Source organism: Strix aluco, chromosome 16 (assembly GCF_031877795.1).
Source record: "Strix aluco isolate bStrAlu1 chromosome 16, bStrAlu1.hap1, whole genome shotgun sequence".
NCBI classification, from domain to species: domain Eukaryota; kingdom Metazoa; phylum Chordata; class Aves; order Strigiformes; family Strigidae; genus Strix; species Strix aluco.
The window spans coordinates 15206530-15222056 of NC_133946.1; the positions used below are offsets into that span (position 1 = coordinate 15206530).

The 15527-nt window shown below is 35.9% G+C and overlaps 1 protein-coding gene across 6 annotated transcripts in view; it reads right to left on the reverse strand.

Annotated features, from left to right (window-relative positions):
* The window catches only part of PLEKHA7 (pleckstrin homology domain containing A7), a 158243-nt gene that overhangs the window by 84056 nt on the left and 58660 nt on the right, over positions 1 to 15527 (reverse strand). The window lies entirely within an intron of this gene.

Below are 15527 nucleotides of genomic sequence, written 5' to 3' on the forward strand. Positions count from 1 at the left end.
AAAGCAAGTTTAGCAAAATTATTTGGCAAGATTAAATTGCCAGTGCAGTTCTTCAAAACTGAACCAATCAACACGCCGTCTGAAAACTTGCATCTCCAAATGTAAGTCTCCAAAACTAAATTCACTCAAAGATTAACTTTCCTATACTAGTCAAAATCTTTCTGCTCCGTTACTTACTTCCTAGTTGCTAATCAACTTAATTCACACAGGTATGACTTATAAATAACTACACTGAAACATCAAGTTCAGCCTAACACGCCCCAGAATACATTTGCTTTTATGGTATCACATACTGTGATCTTATTACTGTTCTTTGAAAACAGTCTCAGACTCTAAATCTAAATTAGCGATGCTAATACAATAGATTAAATTCCAGAACCGATGAGTGGCAATATTCATTAATCTCAAAGTACAACACTACACTGTAATGCAAATTACTGTCAAATCACAGTTGAAGGAGGGAAAATGCCCTGTTTCTGAATAACATGCTCTCTAGGAAAAATAAAATTAATTATTCTTATCTTGTATGCTGCAGATTTTGGTTTATATCCAGGATTCTGGGACTTTCATGTTATATGCCATGACTTTAAGTTTTAATACCTCTGAATTTAACTATTCAGCTCACAAATTCTGCAAATACCATGTGCATATTCTACATTCTTCTGACGCGAACAGTTTGCAGAGTAAGACGTTGCATTCTTAAGACATTAAGAAAAAGCAGCCCAAACTTTCTGGCACCTTGAAATGTCTGGTCCTACATATCTTACATACCTACATACCTGTTTTCACTCTCAAATATTTCTATTGACATGAATGTAAATTTTATCTGCATGACAACTAGAAAATAGACACCAAAGTTATTTTGTTGATATATTAGAAAATGACAACTGAGAGTTACTGTGGGAAGAAAAACAACCCACTAGAATTCTACTTAGAAATAGTCAGTTATATTTTTGTTTTAAATAACATGATCTAAAGAAAATAAACAATGTACTTGATTGAAGTTTCAACACTAATGTTTCTGATTAGTCAGTATGCCCTAGAGGGAAGGACAACAAAAATAAGAAATCACCAGGTACTTTGCTATGAATTGTGAGACTACCTCCCTGCATTTTATATTGAAAAGTCATTGGTGTAAAAAAAAAAAATTAAAAATAATCTTGACAGCAGGACCAAGAATCATGTTATGTTTCTTAATAGTCTTCCCTGGAAGTTATCTGAAGGAAGAAAAAAAGAGAAGTGTACTATTTTTATTAAGCGGTCTTACATTTGTGATTTTGTGGGCAGGATAAGGAGCGTGGTCCCATTTTAAAGATATTTCCTGCTACAGTTTAGAATAGATTCTTGAGGGAAAAAAAAGCGCCCATATACATGACATGTAACACCAACTAATTCTGAAAGCAAGGAAGCTTCATCTAATGCCAAGTGGCATGTATCAAAGACACATGCAAGATGCCAGGTTTCTAACTGCTTACCAACAGAAGAGAAAAAACCTTAAAGATTTCTTTCATGAAATCATTAATAAGCCAATCAACAAATAAATACAAGGGAATAACTGAAGTTTTTTAGGGACTGTCCTTTCATAGAATCACATCATAGAATGGTTTGGGTTGGAAGGGACCTTAAAGATCATCTAGTTCCAACCCCCCTGCCATGGGCAGGGACACCTTCCACTAGACCAGGTTGCTCAAAGCCCCGTCCAACCTGGCCTTGAACCCTTCCAGGGAGGGGGCAGCCACAGCTTCTCTGGGCAACCTGTACCAGTGTCTCACCACCCTCACAGGAAAGAATTTCTTCTTTGTATCTGATCTAAATCTGCCCTCTTTCAGTTTAAAACCATCACCCCTCATCCTATCCCTACACTCCCTGATAAAGAGTCCCTCCCCAGCTTTCCTGTAGCCCCTTTAAGTACTGGGAGGCCGCTGTAAGGTCTCCCCAGAGCCTTCTCTTCTCCAGCTGAACAACCCCAACTCTCTCAGCCGGTCCTCACAGGGGAGGTGCTCCAGCCCTCCAGTCATCTTGGTGGCCTCCTCTGGACCTGCTCAAGCAGGTCCATGTCCTTCTAGTGTTGAGGGCCCCAGAGCTGGACACAGCACTGCAGGTGGGGTCTCATGAGAGCAGAGCAGAGGGGGGGAATCCCCTCCCTTGACAGGCTAACCACAGTTTTCCCACTGATATTTCACAAAGTTCATTTAAAATGTATTTTGACCAGTGTTCATGTAACACAGATTGTCTGCACATATTCTTATCAATGACAACTGTATTCTAGATTGCTCAAGATCTCCTATACTTGATAAAAGTATCCAAGCATCATGTACAGTTCATAAACTAGGTGTTCCACAAATTCTTCTCACAACATTTTCAAGACAGCTAGAGATTTTAAATTTTATCTGCACTTTTTGAGTTATGCCATCTTGCAGTGGGAGCAGTTGAGTAAAGAAGCAAGAGTGAGGATGCAGGAGCAATAAGGAACAGTACATGCAAGGAGACGGGAAGGAGACAGGGCTGCAAAATGCTGAATGCCCACGACAAAAATGAATTCTGTGCAGTTGCCACCGAGGAAGGAAAAAAAGGTTCATGAGAGTTCTCACTCTATTACAGGAAAATTATCATTGGAGCTCGGAAACCAGCTACTACCTAAAACCACCATATGAGGGACCGGACTAGCAAGAAATTGTATGTCCTTCAACAGACATGGGGCACTGCAATACACACAGCCCAGGTCACTGGCTTTTCACAGGACTTTCCCTTAGGCGAACCAAATTCCAGCAACTAAAAAAAGTCAGATAAGCACTACAGGGATTTTCCTTGCTTCCTAATCCTCTGCAACTGAGATCTTCTCTTCTGTTCCTTGAGCTCCCAACTGTTCCCTGGGGCTGGAAGTACAGGTAATTCTAGCTCTTCTGAGAAATATCCTGTCCTCTTCTTCACACAAGAACTAATGTATAACCATATCATAATCATTTTATAACCATATATGTTATATTAATATATATACAACTTTCACAACAACTTCACTATATATTTATAAATTCAAGAATCAAACCAAAGTATTAATTGACCTATGAGATTCCAAATGGAGCAGACTTTTTAAAATGCAGATATTCAAAATGCTGAATGTGGGGCATTAGCAGCAGTAGCTGTTTCTGCAAATTAAACCTCAATGGTACCAATTAGCAGATTTCTCAGGAAATAATTAAAATGGGATTATTAATTCAGTCTTCACGACATGGCTTGTACTGCAATGTCTATAACACAATAGACTCAGAAAACTTTTCATCTTAAATATTCTCAGGGCCTGTATGTACAGTATTATTTTGTAAATGAGAAATATTATAACAATGCTGCGTGCATCTTGCTCCAGACTCTCCCATCCCCAATCTCTTCAAACTATTCACCTCCGAGCAGGATTTTCACTTTGCACTACTTTTAGTCCAACCAGCCTGTCATACCACTGTGGTCACTACAGAAATCCTGAATTAGAAACAGACAGACTGCAGAGACATATTTTATCTTCCAAAAAACAGCTGAAGTTCAAGACACATCTGTCTCAACGTTTCTTAAGAATATTTCCTACTAACTTTCCACACTCTTCACTCATCGTGAACTATCAGACATCTGCAACAAGCTGGCACCAAAATGTACAGAGAGAAACAGAAAGTAAGCCCCTGAGTTACTGAATAACATTGCTCTGGCAAACCTCCTCTTCCTTATTCCGTTTTCTTCGTCTCTATTATGAGTACCATTTTAGATATTGAGCTAGTTTTGGTCACAAACATTTTCTTGTTACTGAAAAATCAGAATGACCAAAGAGAGAAAACTACTAGAGCATCTCAGTATTTCCACTGTGGAGTTTCTAAGAACAAATTTTAACAGCTAATAAAATTTGTTACAACTAAACCCATATAATTCACTTAAACATCCTCAAAAACCTGAATTACAGTAAGTAACTCTTCCTGATCATAAATTAAGAATTACTACAATGCAGGCAGCAAAGTACAGATTAAGGTAGAACTTGTAAGATGCCAATTTTTCTTGGCTTGTGTGTGCTTTTGTCCATCTAATATTTTGTACTTAAATGTCTAATCACATTATTTTAACTGGCAAGAAGCAGATTTCCTACAGGAAATGAAGGAATTAGGGTTATAGGCTCTTATTAGCATTTTCCAACGTGAAATATGGTTATTTTACACAAAAAGCAAAGGTCATATCACTTGCTGACTGTATGACAAAACAGTACTTCTTCATATTGCATATAATCACCACATTAAAAGAAACTTTGTTTTGAAATACTTCCATTTCTTTTTCTTTAAATTACAAATTTCTGTGCGCATTCTCTTCCTCACTGTATCCAAGACAACACTAGAATCACCCACTGTATTTTCTGAATCAGTACTCTGTACATTATTTGAGTTAAAACACCTAGAAATGACTCATCACACTAAAAACTCTCTTAATGTAAACTAATTATAACAGGCACTATGAGTAGAAGTAATTTTGCTGGTAAGAAAATAAAACACACATATACAAAACATAGTTTAAAACAAACAGAATAATGTTTAAATGATTAACCAGAAAGTGTATTGCCTTCATGGGGAAGGAAAAAACTTATGCAGTGACAGAATCGGTGAGTCCCAAGGAACAGCAAGACTTTTACAACAGTGCAATAATACCCTTTGCATAGCTGAGACCTATCAATGATATCCCCTGAAAGTCTAAATTACGGCACTGATACTATTTGAATTACTTAATAGACACACAGATCAGCAAAAATGAAACCTGAAAAAACTGGGATGTCATTTATGTACTACAATATAAAATCTGATTAAAGACATGCTTAATTTACAAACACTTCAAATGGGACAACTCACATTTGTCATTGTTTGGAGAATTAATATCAATGGATACCAAGCAGCATGTTTCCTTTTGTCAGTCTGTAAGGGATTCTTATGAGCTTTTTTGTAAAAAGACATCTTAAGAATCAATACTCGTAGGATGAGTTAAAACAGAGAAAGGGAATCTTAGACAGCGCAAGTCTACTTACAGAACATACAGAAAACAGTGGTATTTCAAGCTTAAAATGCAGTAAAAAAATACTTCAGTGCTCTTAATGTATTCAACCTAATTATTAAACAGTACTTTTCATGTAAGAATATATTCTAAACTGAGCTCAAAAAGTTTCAGTTTCAAAAAGAAAACAGAAAAATACTTTGAACATCCTTAGTTCACTTTCTCCTTGGCACATGAAACCAAACCCTGTCAGGGTTGACCGAGCATAGAATGACAGCTCAGATCTAAAATACGTCATCATCTCTGAGAAAAATCTGACCAACTTGATCAAATTCAGAGTTATGGAGAAAATGTCATTGCATAGTCTCAACAGAGTTTTCCTCCACAAACACAGTAGTTGTTCAGCTCTCCAACTGCTGCAGTGACAGTCTGCAGAAAGTAAGGCTAACAAGGTTACCTAACTACTTTGTGGACAAAAACAAAAATTAAAATTATTCCCTTTTGCTGTTTTTGCTAAGAAGAAAAAGAAACCAAACAAATATATGTTTACTGATACATTTACTTGTACTTTTATATATATATATACACACACACACGTGTAAAATGTGTGCATGTGTGAGCACATGTGCACACTTGAGGTTTTCATTTTGAGGCTCTAGACACATCAGAAGTTAGGCAGATTTCCTAAAGGTTAAAATTTTTTAAATCCACAAAGTTGATCTTTCACGTATTTAGGAACAGCATATAGGTTTTGATTATAATGTGCTCATGTAATTAAATACAATGCCTTTTAGAATAAAGGTATCAAAGCATACAAATCTAAGAATCACTATAAAGGATGGAGTGAAGCAGTTAAAATCCAAGAGAAACCTTCAATTCAGCTTATTATCAGAAAGCTGATATATCAGTAAAGTACTATAAATTAATCCCTGTTTACCCATGGTAAGAAGAACACAAAACTCAGGCAACCAGGTGAACACACAATAACTATCTTCAGGAATTAAAATATTTTTCCTAAAACAACTCTCAGAACTTAAGAAAGTATCTTAGATTTGAAGAAAGACAGGTATGTGGTAACAAGGACATACATAACAGGATTACTGTTGCATACAGTATTTTAAGACAAACACACACTTTAGTGCAGTACCATCTAATGTAAATCACAATTTACAAACACGCTTATACCTTGTACATCTCAGTTCCCTCATCAATCTTAAAATTGTGGAATTGATAGTTCCATTGATAAGCACTGCGGAGACTGTGAAATCAATTATACAGAACTTCCTCTGCGAAGTGTAAAACTTCCACTATTCAGAACTGGGATTCACAGCAGGCTCTGAAAACCAACTATAACTCTAAACTAGCTTCTCCAATACAGGCTTCCAAAAAGGAATTTATAACGGTTTTGTACACATTAGAAAATCTTTATAATCCAATGCTATTCTTTTCACAAATTATCCATTAAAACTTACCGCCTTAAACACATTACAAATCATCAAAAGGCAGTAAATACAACAGTATATATACAGGCTGTACATGCATCTTCTAGGATGAAACGCGTGCACACCCCGCTGTGAAAGGAAAGGATGTTAGAGAGCAATTCAATACAAGGGTCCTGCAGGGTCCTGTGCAGTCTCACCAACAGCATCAGCTCATGGGTCCTGTGAATTCCGCCCTCCTCATCAGAGCAGGGCAAGCAAAAGCAATTAGCAGTTATATTTCACATGGCTCTTAAAAAGAACCTTCAGAAACAAAGTCACCTAGATACTACTACTTTACACAAAAACATCAGGTTAAAAAAAGATGTTTTGAAAGCCCAGTAAAGAAATCCTATTTCCTCCTGATATCCTTTCTGAAACATTGTAAATGTTCATAATGGAGCTCTCAGTAGCAATTACTCACTTCGCAGATGTCACTCAACTGTCACCATGACAACAACAAAAACCTTTTCACGCCTTGAGAAGAACAATAAGAATTTTAATTACTGACATTCATTCTACTGACAGTTTGAGCAAAACAAAATTCTGCTCTCTAAAAAAAAATACAAATACAGTTTAAGATTTCAAGAATAATACAATTTTTTCCCCAAAAACATCCTGCTCTTAAATTTTTTCCCCACATTTAGCTCTCACATTTGCTATTTACCAACTACTTTGGTGAATATGAATTTTAGGATGGCTGGCTGAATTCTTTTCATGTCAATGCAGACTAAATTTTATAAGTCACCTCAGTAGGAAATCTTGAATGTTTATCAGGGACTGACTTGGCTCAGTCAGTATCACCACAAATTGGCTAACTGCAAAAGACCGGAGGTAAAGCATCTCATGTCCTTTCCAATTGTTACCAACAGCATGTAACATTTTAATTTTGGGGAAAAATAAAGAATTCTAAGCGCTGCTGTGGGTTTTTAAAAAATAACATTCTAGATACTGTTTTGAAAAAGATTAGATTTAAAGCCATCATGTTTTGGATCCTGCAGATTCTTAACCATAAACCTCTAACTTGACAAGGCCATTCCTTAGTCACAGCATCCATAAACAGTCCTGGAGATTAGAAAATATTTTCAGCTCCCTAGTAAAAATATACAAGGGCATAAAGAGAGGAGCATTTGGTGGTAATTGTTCACCATGCTACCACAAAACACAAACTACAGGAGTTATTTTGTATAACCACCTAGCAATGTTTTTCTCTAACATGCTGGCACAAGGATACAGTTTGATAATCTCATAATTTGTCATTATTTGTAGCTGTTCATATAGTATAATTCAAATATTCGAGGTACATTTGGAACATCAGGTTAGATCACGGAACACAGAAGAAAAGTGTACTTCATGGCCTAAACCCACCATGACATGTCCTATCAGGAAATGTAAAAAAAAACCCACTCCTATGATGCAAAAATATATAAAGATAAAAATGCAAAATGGCAGAAAAACTGTATTTATACAGGTTTTATAGTAATCACTTTGCTTTGAAATTTTATAATATTCAAATAAGAGATATGAATCAATGTAGTTAGATTGCCCAGGCAAAAAAAAAAAAAATTACTTTTGATATTAAGGACATTTCACCACAAGAAAAAAAAACCACACAAACCCAAAAACTGGACCACTGGGCATGTAAATTTAGATTATGCTATCCTATCCTAATCAGTAAAGTGTCAGGATTCTTCCTCCCATGTCTTTTTAAACATACACACCCATTTGAAGTTAACAGTTGCATTCATACAGATTCTTAAGTATTCACGGATGCCAAAAAATCATTCTGTTATACACTGATATGTACATTTACAGAGACAGAAATGTGTGTAATCTTCACAGAATATGTGAATAGATGACATCTTCAATCCCTTGCTTCAACAAACAAAACAAGTAAACAACAGCAGTTGTTTACAAAAAAAAAAAAAAAAAACCAACAAAAAAGATGAAGAGTAAGGCACAATGAATGAGAATGAATTAAAATTCTCCAGGACATGAAGCCTAGATGGACATTTTAAGCACAGACTACAGCCAACATGATGAACTTGCAATACAAAGACCAAAACAAAGCAACAGAAAAAAAGTACAAAGGAACAAAGAAAAGTTACCTATTCTGATATTACAGGTTGTCCTGAATAGGACATATGGATTCAATCTAGACAAGCACTTCTGGTGAAAGATTTCTGAAACAAATATTCAAGGACACTTGGAAACCATCAATACTGAAAAGTTCAATGGGGGGGAACAAAAATGAGTTCAATACAGTGAGAAAAAGTAAGTTTTTATTGATCAGTAATATCTTCACATCAGTGAAGACAGTGTTACATCATGATAGAGAATCATGAATTAGTTATTGATCTCTTGAAAGTAAAAGAGATGACTGGAAACTCAAAATTTTGGAAGCATGACATTGAGCATTTGAGGAACTGAAGTCTGAACCAAACATACAGTTTCACGAATACCACAAATACATAGCAAGCCTGATCAAGAGTACCAAAAGTGCAGCACTGAAGCAAAGTATTTCACAAGTATTGCAGAAGCCTCAAATCTGTCTAGATACACCATCCCAAGAGCTTTTTTGCAGGAAGAACAGTACATGTTAAGTAGTCCACTGCTGATAAATACAGTACATAAAAAAATTTCTTGTCTCAGTATTTAATTTCCTATGCAGCTGAACGGTTTTTGGTTTGTTATTTTTTCTAAATCAAGGGCATCATTTCTAGTGCCATCCAGCATTCATTAATGCACTCAATCAAATAGCAAAGGACAAAAAGTAGAGTTGACTACTCTCAGAAAATATGTACATATTTAAAAAAAAAAAAAAGGCGTTCTTCTATGAAGAGTTAGTGTTGAATTACTTATTACTGCAAGGGCAAGAAGAGGTAGGAAGTCAAAGCCCTTTATTTTTATGTATTGTTCCAAATCACGACCAAGCAACGGTGAGTGCTGATTATCTTTCTAAAATGCACCATTTAACAATGGCAGGCTTATTCACACACTTAACAAATTCTACAGGCAGAATGTTCTAGATTAGCACCAAAAAACTTCTGGCATGTATATTAATTAGAAAAATCAATTAAATAAAAACCTGTAGCATTAATAACTTGTATTTACTTTGTTTAAACCATCATGTCAAGGAGGTTAATGATCAAAACCTGTAGAGGCTTTATCACCAACACTGATTTAAATCAAAATTTCTCATCAAAATGACTCAGGGGGACTAATGGAATTATTTACATCAGTATCTTGAGTCCAGACTGGATTGATAAAGACAGTAAATCACTAACATACAGTGCCTGAACAGAGTTTTTTTTATGAAATATTAATGTGATCAAAGCCTCAAGTGATATCAATTGCCAGTACCACTTGAGAAATCCAAGCCTTTTCAAGAAGTGTCAGAACTATTTGTCTTAGAGCTGATCACTCATAGCTGTGCTTACTAGGGAGAAATACAGAGATGTTCAAGTTACTTGTATTATGGTACACCTAATCTGCTACAATGCAGTGGATTTCACTTCAACAATGCGTAAGATTTCTAGTGAAGCAAAATAAACAGATCAGAATTCAAGATGAACAATCCACATTGTAATAAGTGGTTTTAGAGTTATATCTTTAGATATCACCATTAAAATGATAATAAAAATAACAACATTTATACACATGCACACACACTTATATCTCACAGCTGCGCTTTCCTTTTGGTACTAGAATTTGTTCCTACATTATTTAAAGCTTAACCAGTATTACAAGTCAGGGGAGAAAGAAGTTATCTTAGCTCCACAGAGATTTACTATACCTTTAATTAACTGAAAATGAAGCATTCCTGAAAGTCATATCTAAAATAAAGGAATAAACTTTCATCCTGCCAACTACCTAATTATTAGCTTAAATAATTCTAAACATTTTGCTGACTATCTTTAGCACTTTGACTTGCACCTTAATCATATACCATCTACATAATACATAAAAGGGATAAGAAGAACGATTCCGTTACTGCAATCTTTGGCTCTCCTCTGTTCTGAGAAACAGACCTCATCTATTAGCAATATCTAATTACATTTATTTGTGCTCTACAACACTTTTATGTTGGATTCCTTATATTTTAAAGTTTATTGATAAAATTATGAAGTGATGGAAGCCAGTATCAACATGCACTCATAATACTAAACTAAAAAAAAAAAGAGCCAGTAAGCAATTCCAATTTTATTTGTTGAATTATAAAGCCCTCATATTTGGCAATTCATCAAATCCTATAAATGCTGCCATTTGTACTATGCACAGGAGCATTTAACTTAGTTTTACTAGTAGAAAGGAGCAGTGACTCAGAAACAATAGCTTCCAGTTACCAGTAATATTAACCAGAATATATACTTCTAGCCCAAGTAGAAAACTGAAATTATTTCAATCATGATCTCATTTTCCTGAACAATCTTAAATGTAAACAATTTCCAAATTCACAAACATCAGGATACATGTTATACAAGTAGCATATCAGGAGCAAAATACAAATTTAGATCTTTAAGGGTGCAAAATTTCAGCATGTATCATAATTTTAGGGAAAGCAAGCTCCAAGTTAAAATTATAACCAGCTCTTTCAGAGTAGCAAATAGAAAAATGGTACATTTTAAGTTGTTGTATACTTAGCACTTCTAATACTTAGAGAAAAAGTTCTTCCTTTGCTTACACCACAAAACTATCTGCCTCAAAACTGTATTCAGACATATTATCTGTTGCTTCTCATGTAAAAGTCCTTTTGACTCCACATTTGCACTACGTCTTAGTAAAAGCTTTTGCTCTTCACTGATCAAACTACAAAAGAAATTCTCCAGGAATTAATCTGAAGATACTCTCAGCAAGACAGTTCCTAGTGATTATTCAGTGACGGCACATACATTTACTATCAGATTAGATTCCCATGTAATTTCAGGTACTAGCACCAAAAAGTGATCCGAATTAGCAGTAAACAGACTATACATTCTTTGAAACATGCTTGCAGGGCATTGGTGCTTCGCAAAAGAAAAGTGTGTTACATGTAATTTGTTAAGACTAAACTATTACCATTTTCATTAAAAAAACCCAAACCCAGACTAAATCTAAGAGGAGCAACAGAAGAGCAAGTTGGATGGGAAGCATAATGGTAGAGAGATTCAGGACACAGGGAAAGGAAGCGACCTTCAATTCTTCTTCAAACACCATTTGTGTTATTGCTCTCACTACTTTGGCAGCATTTTTCCAGGAGAGTGCAAGAGCATGCCTGCTTAGGCAAAAACCAAATAACCAACCCCATCTGACCAAGGGAATAGAATTATGGGGGTCTTTGTGAAAATATTAAGGCCATGCAGCAGCTTTACAGTTGTCTAATATGAAGATTGCAAAATCACCTGTGTCCTAGAGGCATCTCCTATTTCTGCTTTCTGCCCTTTCTTTATCACCAAAGAAAACTTCCTCAGCTGCTGCGTATGTGAGAATTCTCCATACAAGAACACAGCAATGTGCACAAATGAGCACATCATGACCTGCGCCCTGTGATGACAACTTTGAATCCAGAATAAATCAACAGCTGAAAGGAAGCGACAGATGTCAATTGGAAACAAATGATGATGTTTTAAGCTCAAAAGGATGGCCTTAGTACTGACTTGTTGCACACCTCCGACTTCCATGTTTTAAAGATACATATTGTCACGTATCAGAAGGCTGACAGTTTAATGGCCCAGTAAAAGCAACTCTTGCATTCAAACTAGTTTCTCTAGATTGATATGGGACAATTCATGCCATACGAGTTCATGAGTTTGCTCTAAAGCAGTTTTTCCCTCCACTGCCCAGAAAGGGAATCTTTCTTTGAAAAAACTAATTCAACTGAGTTGTATTTCTAAACTCAAACCACATAAGCTTGTACAATAAATACATGGTGCCTCCAGCTGGGCTCCAGTGAAAGGTGCCAATATTACATCAGATTTCTATGAAGTATATAAACGTTTATGGCTTGGATCCAAGACACATGTCCGAGCACTTACTGATCTCTACTTCCAAATCAGTGAATTTAATGATCAGCAGATTAACAATGACCACTCCACCAAAAAAGTTCTGGCTAGTATTCAATCTGGGCTTAATATGCTATACATGATGCAATGAGAAGCTGAATAAACTGTCAAGAAAAACAAACAGCATGAGAATATTCACAACTGGAAAAACAACCAATAGTTTAAAAACAACAGAGCAGAGAATGGATTCATGTATTGGGATGCAGCTACTTAGCAGAACTAACTAGGCAACAGCATTGCTTCAAAGAACCTAACCCCAAACACATACTGCAGTTCCCGACCCATCCAATACTGAAGTAGAAAAGAATAAATGCTGCAACTTATTACATATCTATAATGCTTCCAACTTCTAAATATTCACAGTCAGAATATAAAAAAGAGAGATTACAGGAGTATTCTTGTGAACTTTGATAAACCATACTCTACTCAACCTTAAACTGAATCTAGAAAGATTAGAGAATATTTTAGAAGAATATTTTAATATACATTAATATTAGTAAACTACACAGGAAGTTTCTTTCAAATCACTGCAGTAAGTGGACTATGAAAACTTACTAAGTACATTCAATAGCTTAGTTGTTAGGAAAATTTAGGTATTAAAACATGTAAAATTCTGACATTTAGGCAACTGAGATTTTCAGAACAGCTTGTGCTTAAAAATAAGGGGCTTATCTTTAGGAGCTTTTAGCATCTGAAATACAGCAAACCATGACCCAGCAGGGTGAGAGTGGGCAGAAAAGAATATATAGAGAAAACACAATGGAGTGAAATCAAGGCCTATGGTGCATAGCAATAGAAAAGTTTACATTAGCAAATCCACTGCAGATTTGCCTAATGTTTTCAGCACATGGAAATAAAGCAGGCCCAGCAGACAGCAGCAATAAATCCATAAAAGAAAAACATTCTGCCAGTGCAGGAACATAAAAGACACTTAGTAGGCATTAATAGACCTGTGCTGCTTTTCCTCAATGGCAACAATTCTGAATTGTGAACTGAGATTTTAGTATTACAAGTTGACAAAGGCCACATACTAAATATTCTGTATTTTATCCATCTATGGTAACACAGTGCTGTGAGAAAACAAACCTGCCTGTAAGGTTTCCACATGAATAGCCAGAACTGGAACAAAATCTTGGCTGCATCTTTCGCCATCCAAAAGCTGTATCAACACTTGCTACTGTTCTTCAGACATAACAATGGCACAAAAGCGGGAGTTAAAACAAAAGTATCTTGTGGACACACCTGAAAATCATTCTCATTAAAATCCACTTGATCCGCAAGTCAATTTACGCACATTTCTCTAATCAATATACACATGCTGACTTATTAGTGTCAACAATTTACAACAGCTAAACTCTTGTGAACAATGTTTCTGGATCTCTGACATCACCTGGAACCCACCTTTCCCCACATCATGCCAACAGAAGACAAATGCACAATTAAAGGACTCCACAGTTACAGGTAATGCTCCAAGTTTCTCTTTTACTTCCCTTCTGGCAACTTTTAGAGCAATGGAAAAGACAGAATGGCTGTAGGAAAACAAGAGGAAACACTAGCGTTTACCTGAAAGGGGACAGGAGGAAGGGAGGGAAATCAGTAAAAGCTAAAGTAAGCTGAGAAAGACAAAACAATTAAGTTTTCAGAACAGTAATAAGTGAATAATTACTCTTACACAGCAAGAGTTACTAATTCTGTAAACCAGGACATATTTCAAATCTAGAAATCTTACCTAGTCAACAGCAGACAAGCATAAAACAAATAATTTTTACTACAGCCACATTTGAATAGACTTAAACAGAGGGAGTAACCTGGTAAGAAACCAGAGTGGGGACAAAGCTAATGACACATCTTAAAGCAAGAAAGACAAGCTTGAACTTGATGCAGTTTAACAGGAGAGCCAAGAAACGGATTTTTTAAATGGATGATGTAGTTAAAGCAGTAGGTAAAATGTGGATTACTTACATGGGAATAAGGAAGAGAAAGGAAAGGCGACAGAGCTCTACGAAGTTACAATAACCCTACAGGAAGACAAGGCTTCTAACAGGAGACTCTAAATCCTAAGGGAGAAGGGACAGGTCTTCAACATTTTAAGGAAAGGGTCAGTAAAGTGCAGGCACAATTGGAATTTGAAGAGTAAAAGAAAAAGGCAGAGAGGCTGTCCCACTTCAGAAGAAGGTGGTAGCCACAGGGAAGACAGAACTAACGTCAGCAATGTCACAGCAAGCAAAACTTACTAGTACAACGTCCAAGGGTTTCCAAGGAAAGAGATTAATGCACAACAATGTCTGAAAATGACACGGGTCTTAATTTCTGAGACACAGGTCTTAATTGCCATCTGATTTGTCACTCGGGACAAGTCATATCTGAGGCAGCATGTCGGGGAAGCAGCGTGGTTATGTACTGTCCTGGCATGCTCCCCACATGAGGTCATAATCTCAGCCATTACAGTCTTCTCCACTATAATTGTTTGTCTTCAGTGGATGATTATTCCTTACCTAAAGTTATGAGTAAATGAAACCTCTCACAGGAGCTGAAAACCTGATGTAAATTTTGAAAAGGCTAACACCATCAGCATTATCTGCATTGCAGTCATCTCAGCAGTGTGCAGAGGCATTTACACGTCAACAGGACTGACCGTCTGTTTCAAATAAGTGTCTTTAATTTAAGATGGCTCTCCTCAGCATGTGAGAAACAAGTAGTCTATTTTTTGGAAAAAAATCTAAAAATGGAATATATAAGTATCCATTTATTAAGTGCTCAAATTTATGCTCATCTTCTGCAGGAAGATGTCCTTCAAATGAATTTCAGGACTCATGAAACTGGATTAACAATGTCACAAATCATACACCTGCCAAAATAACAGCATAAAAAGTGAGACTAAATATAATCTACATCTTACTACAATACATACTATCTATATTTAACAATAATTCAAATATTAGCTGACACGTATGCAAATTTTAACATAAATCACTATATTGGTTATAATTTTCCTATA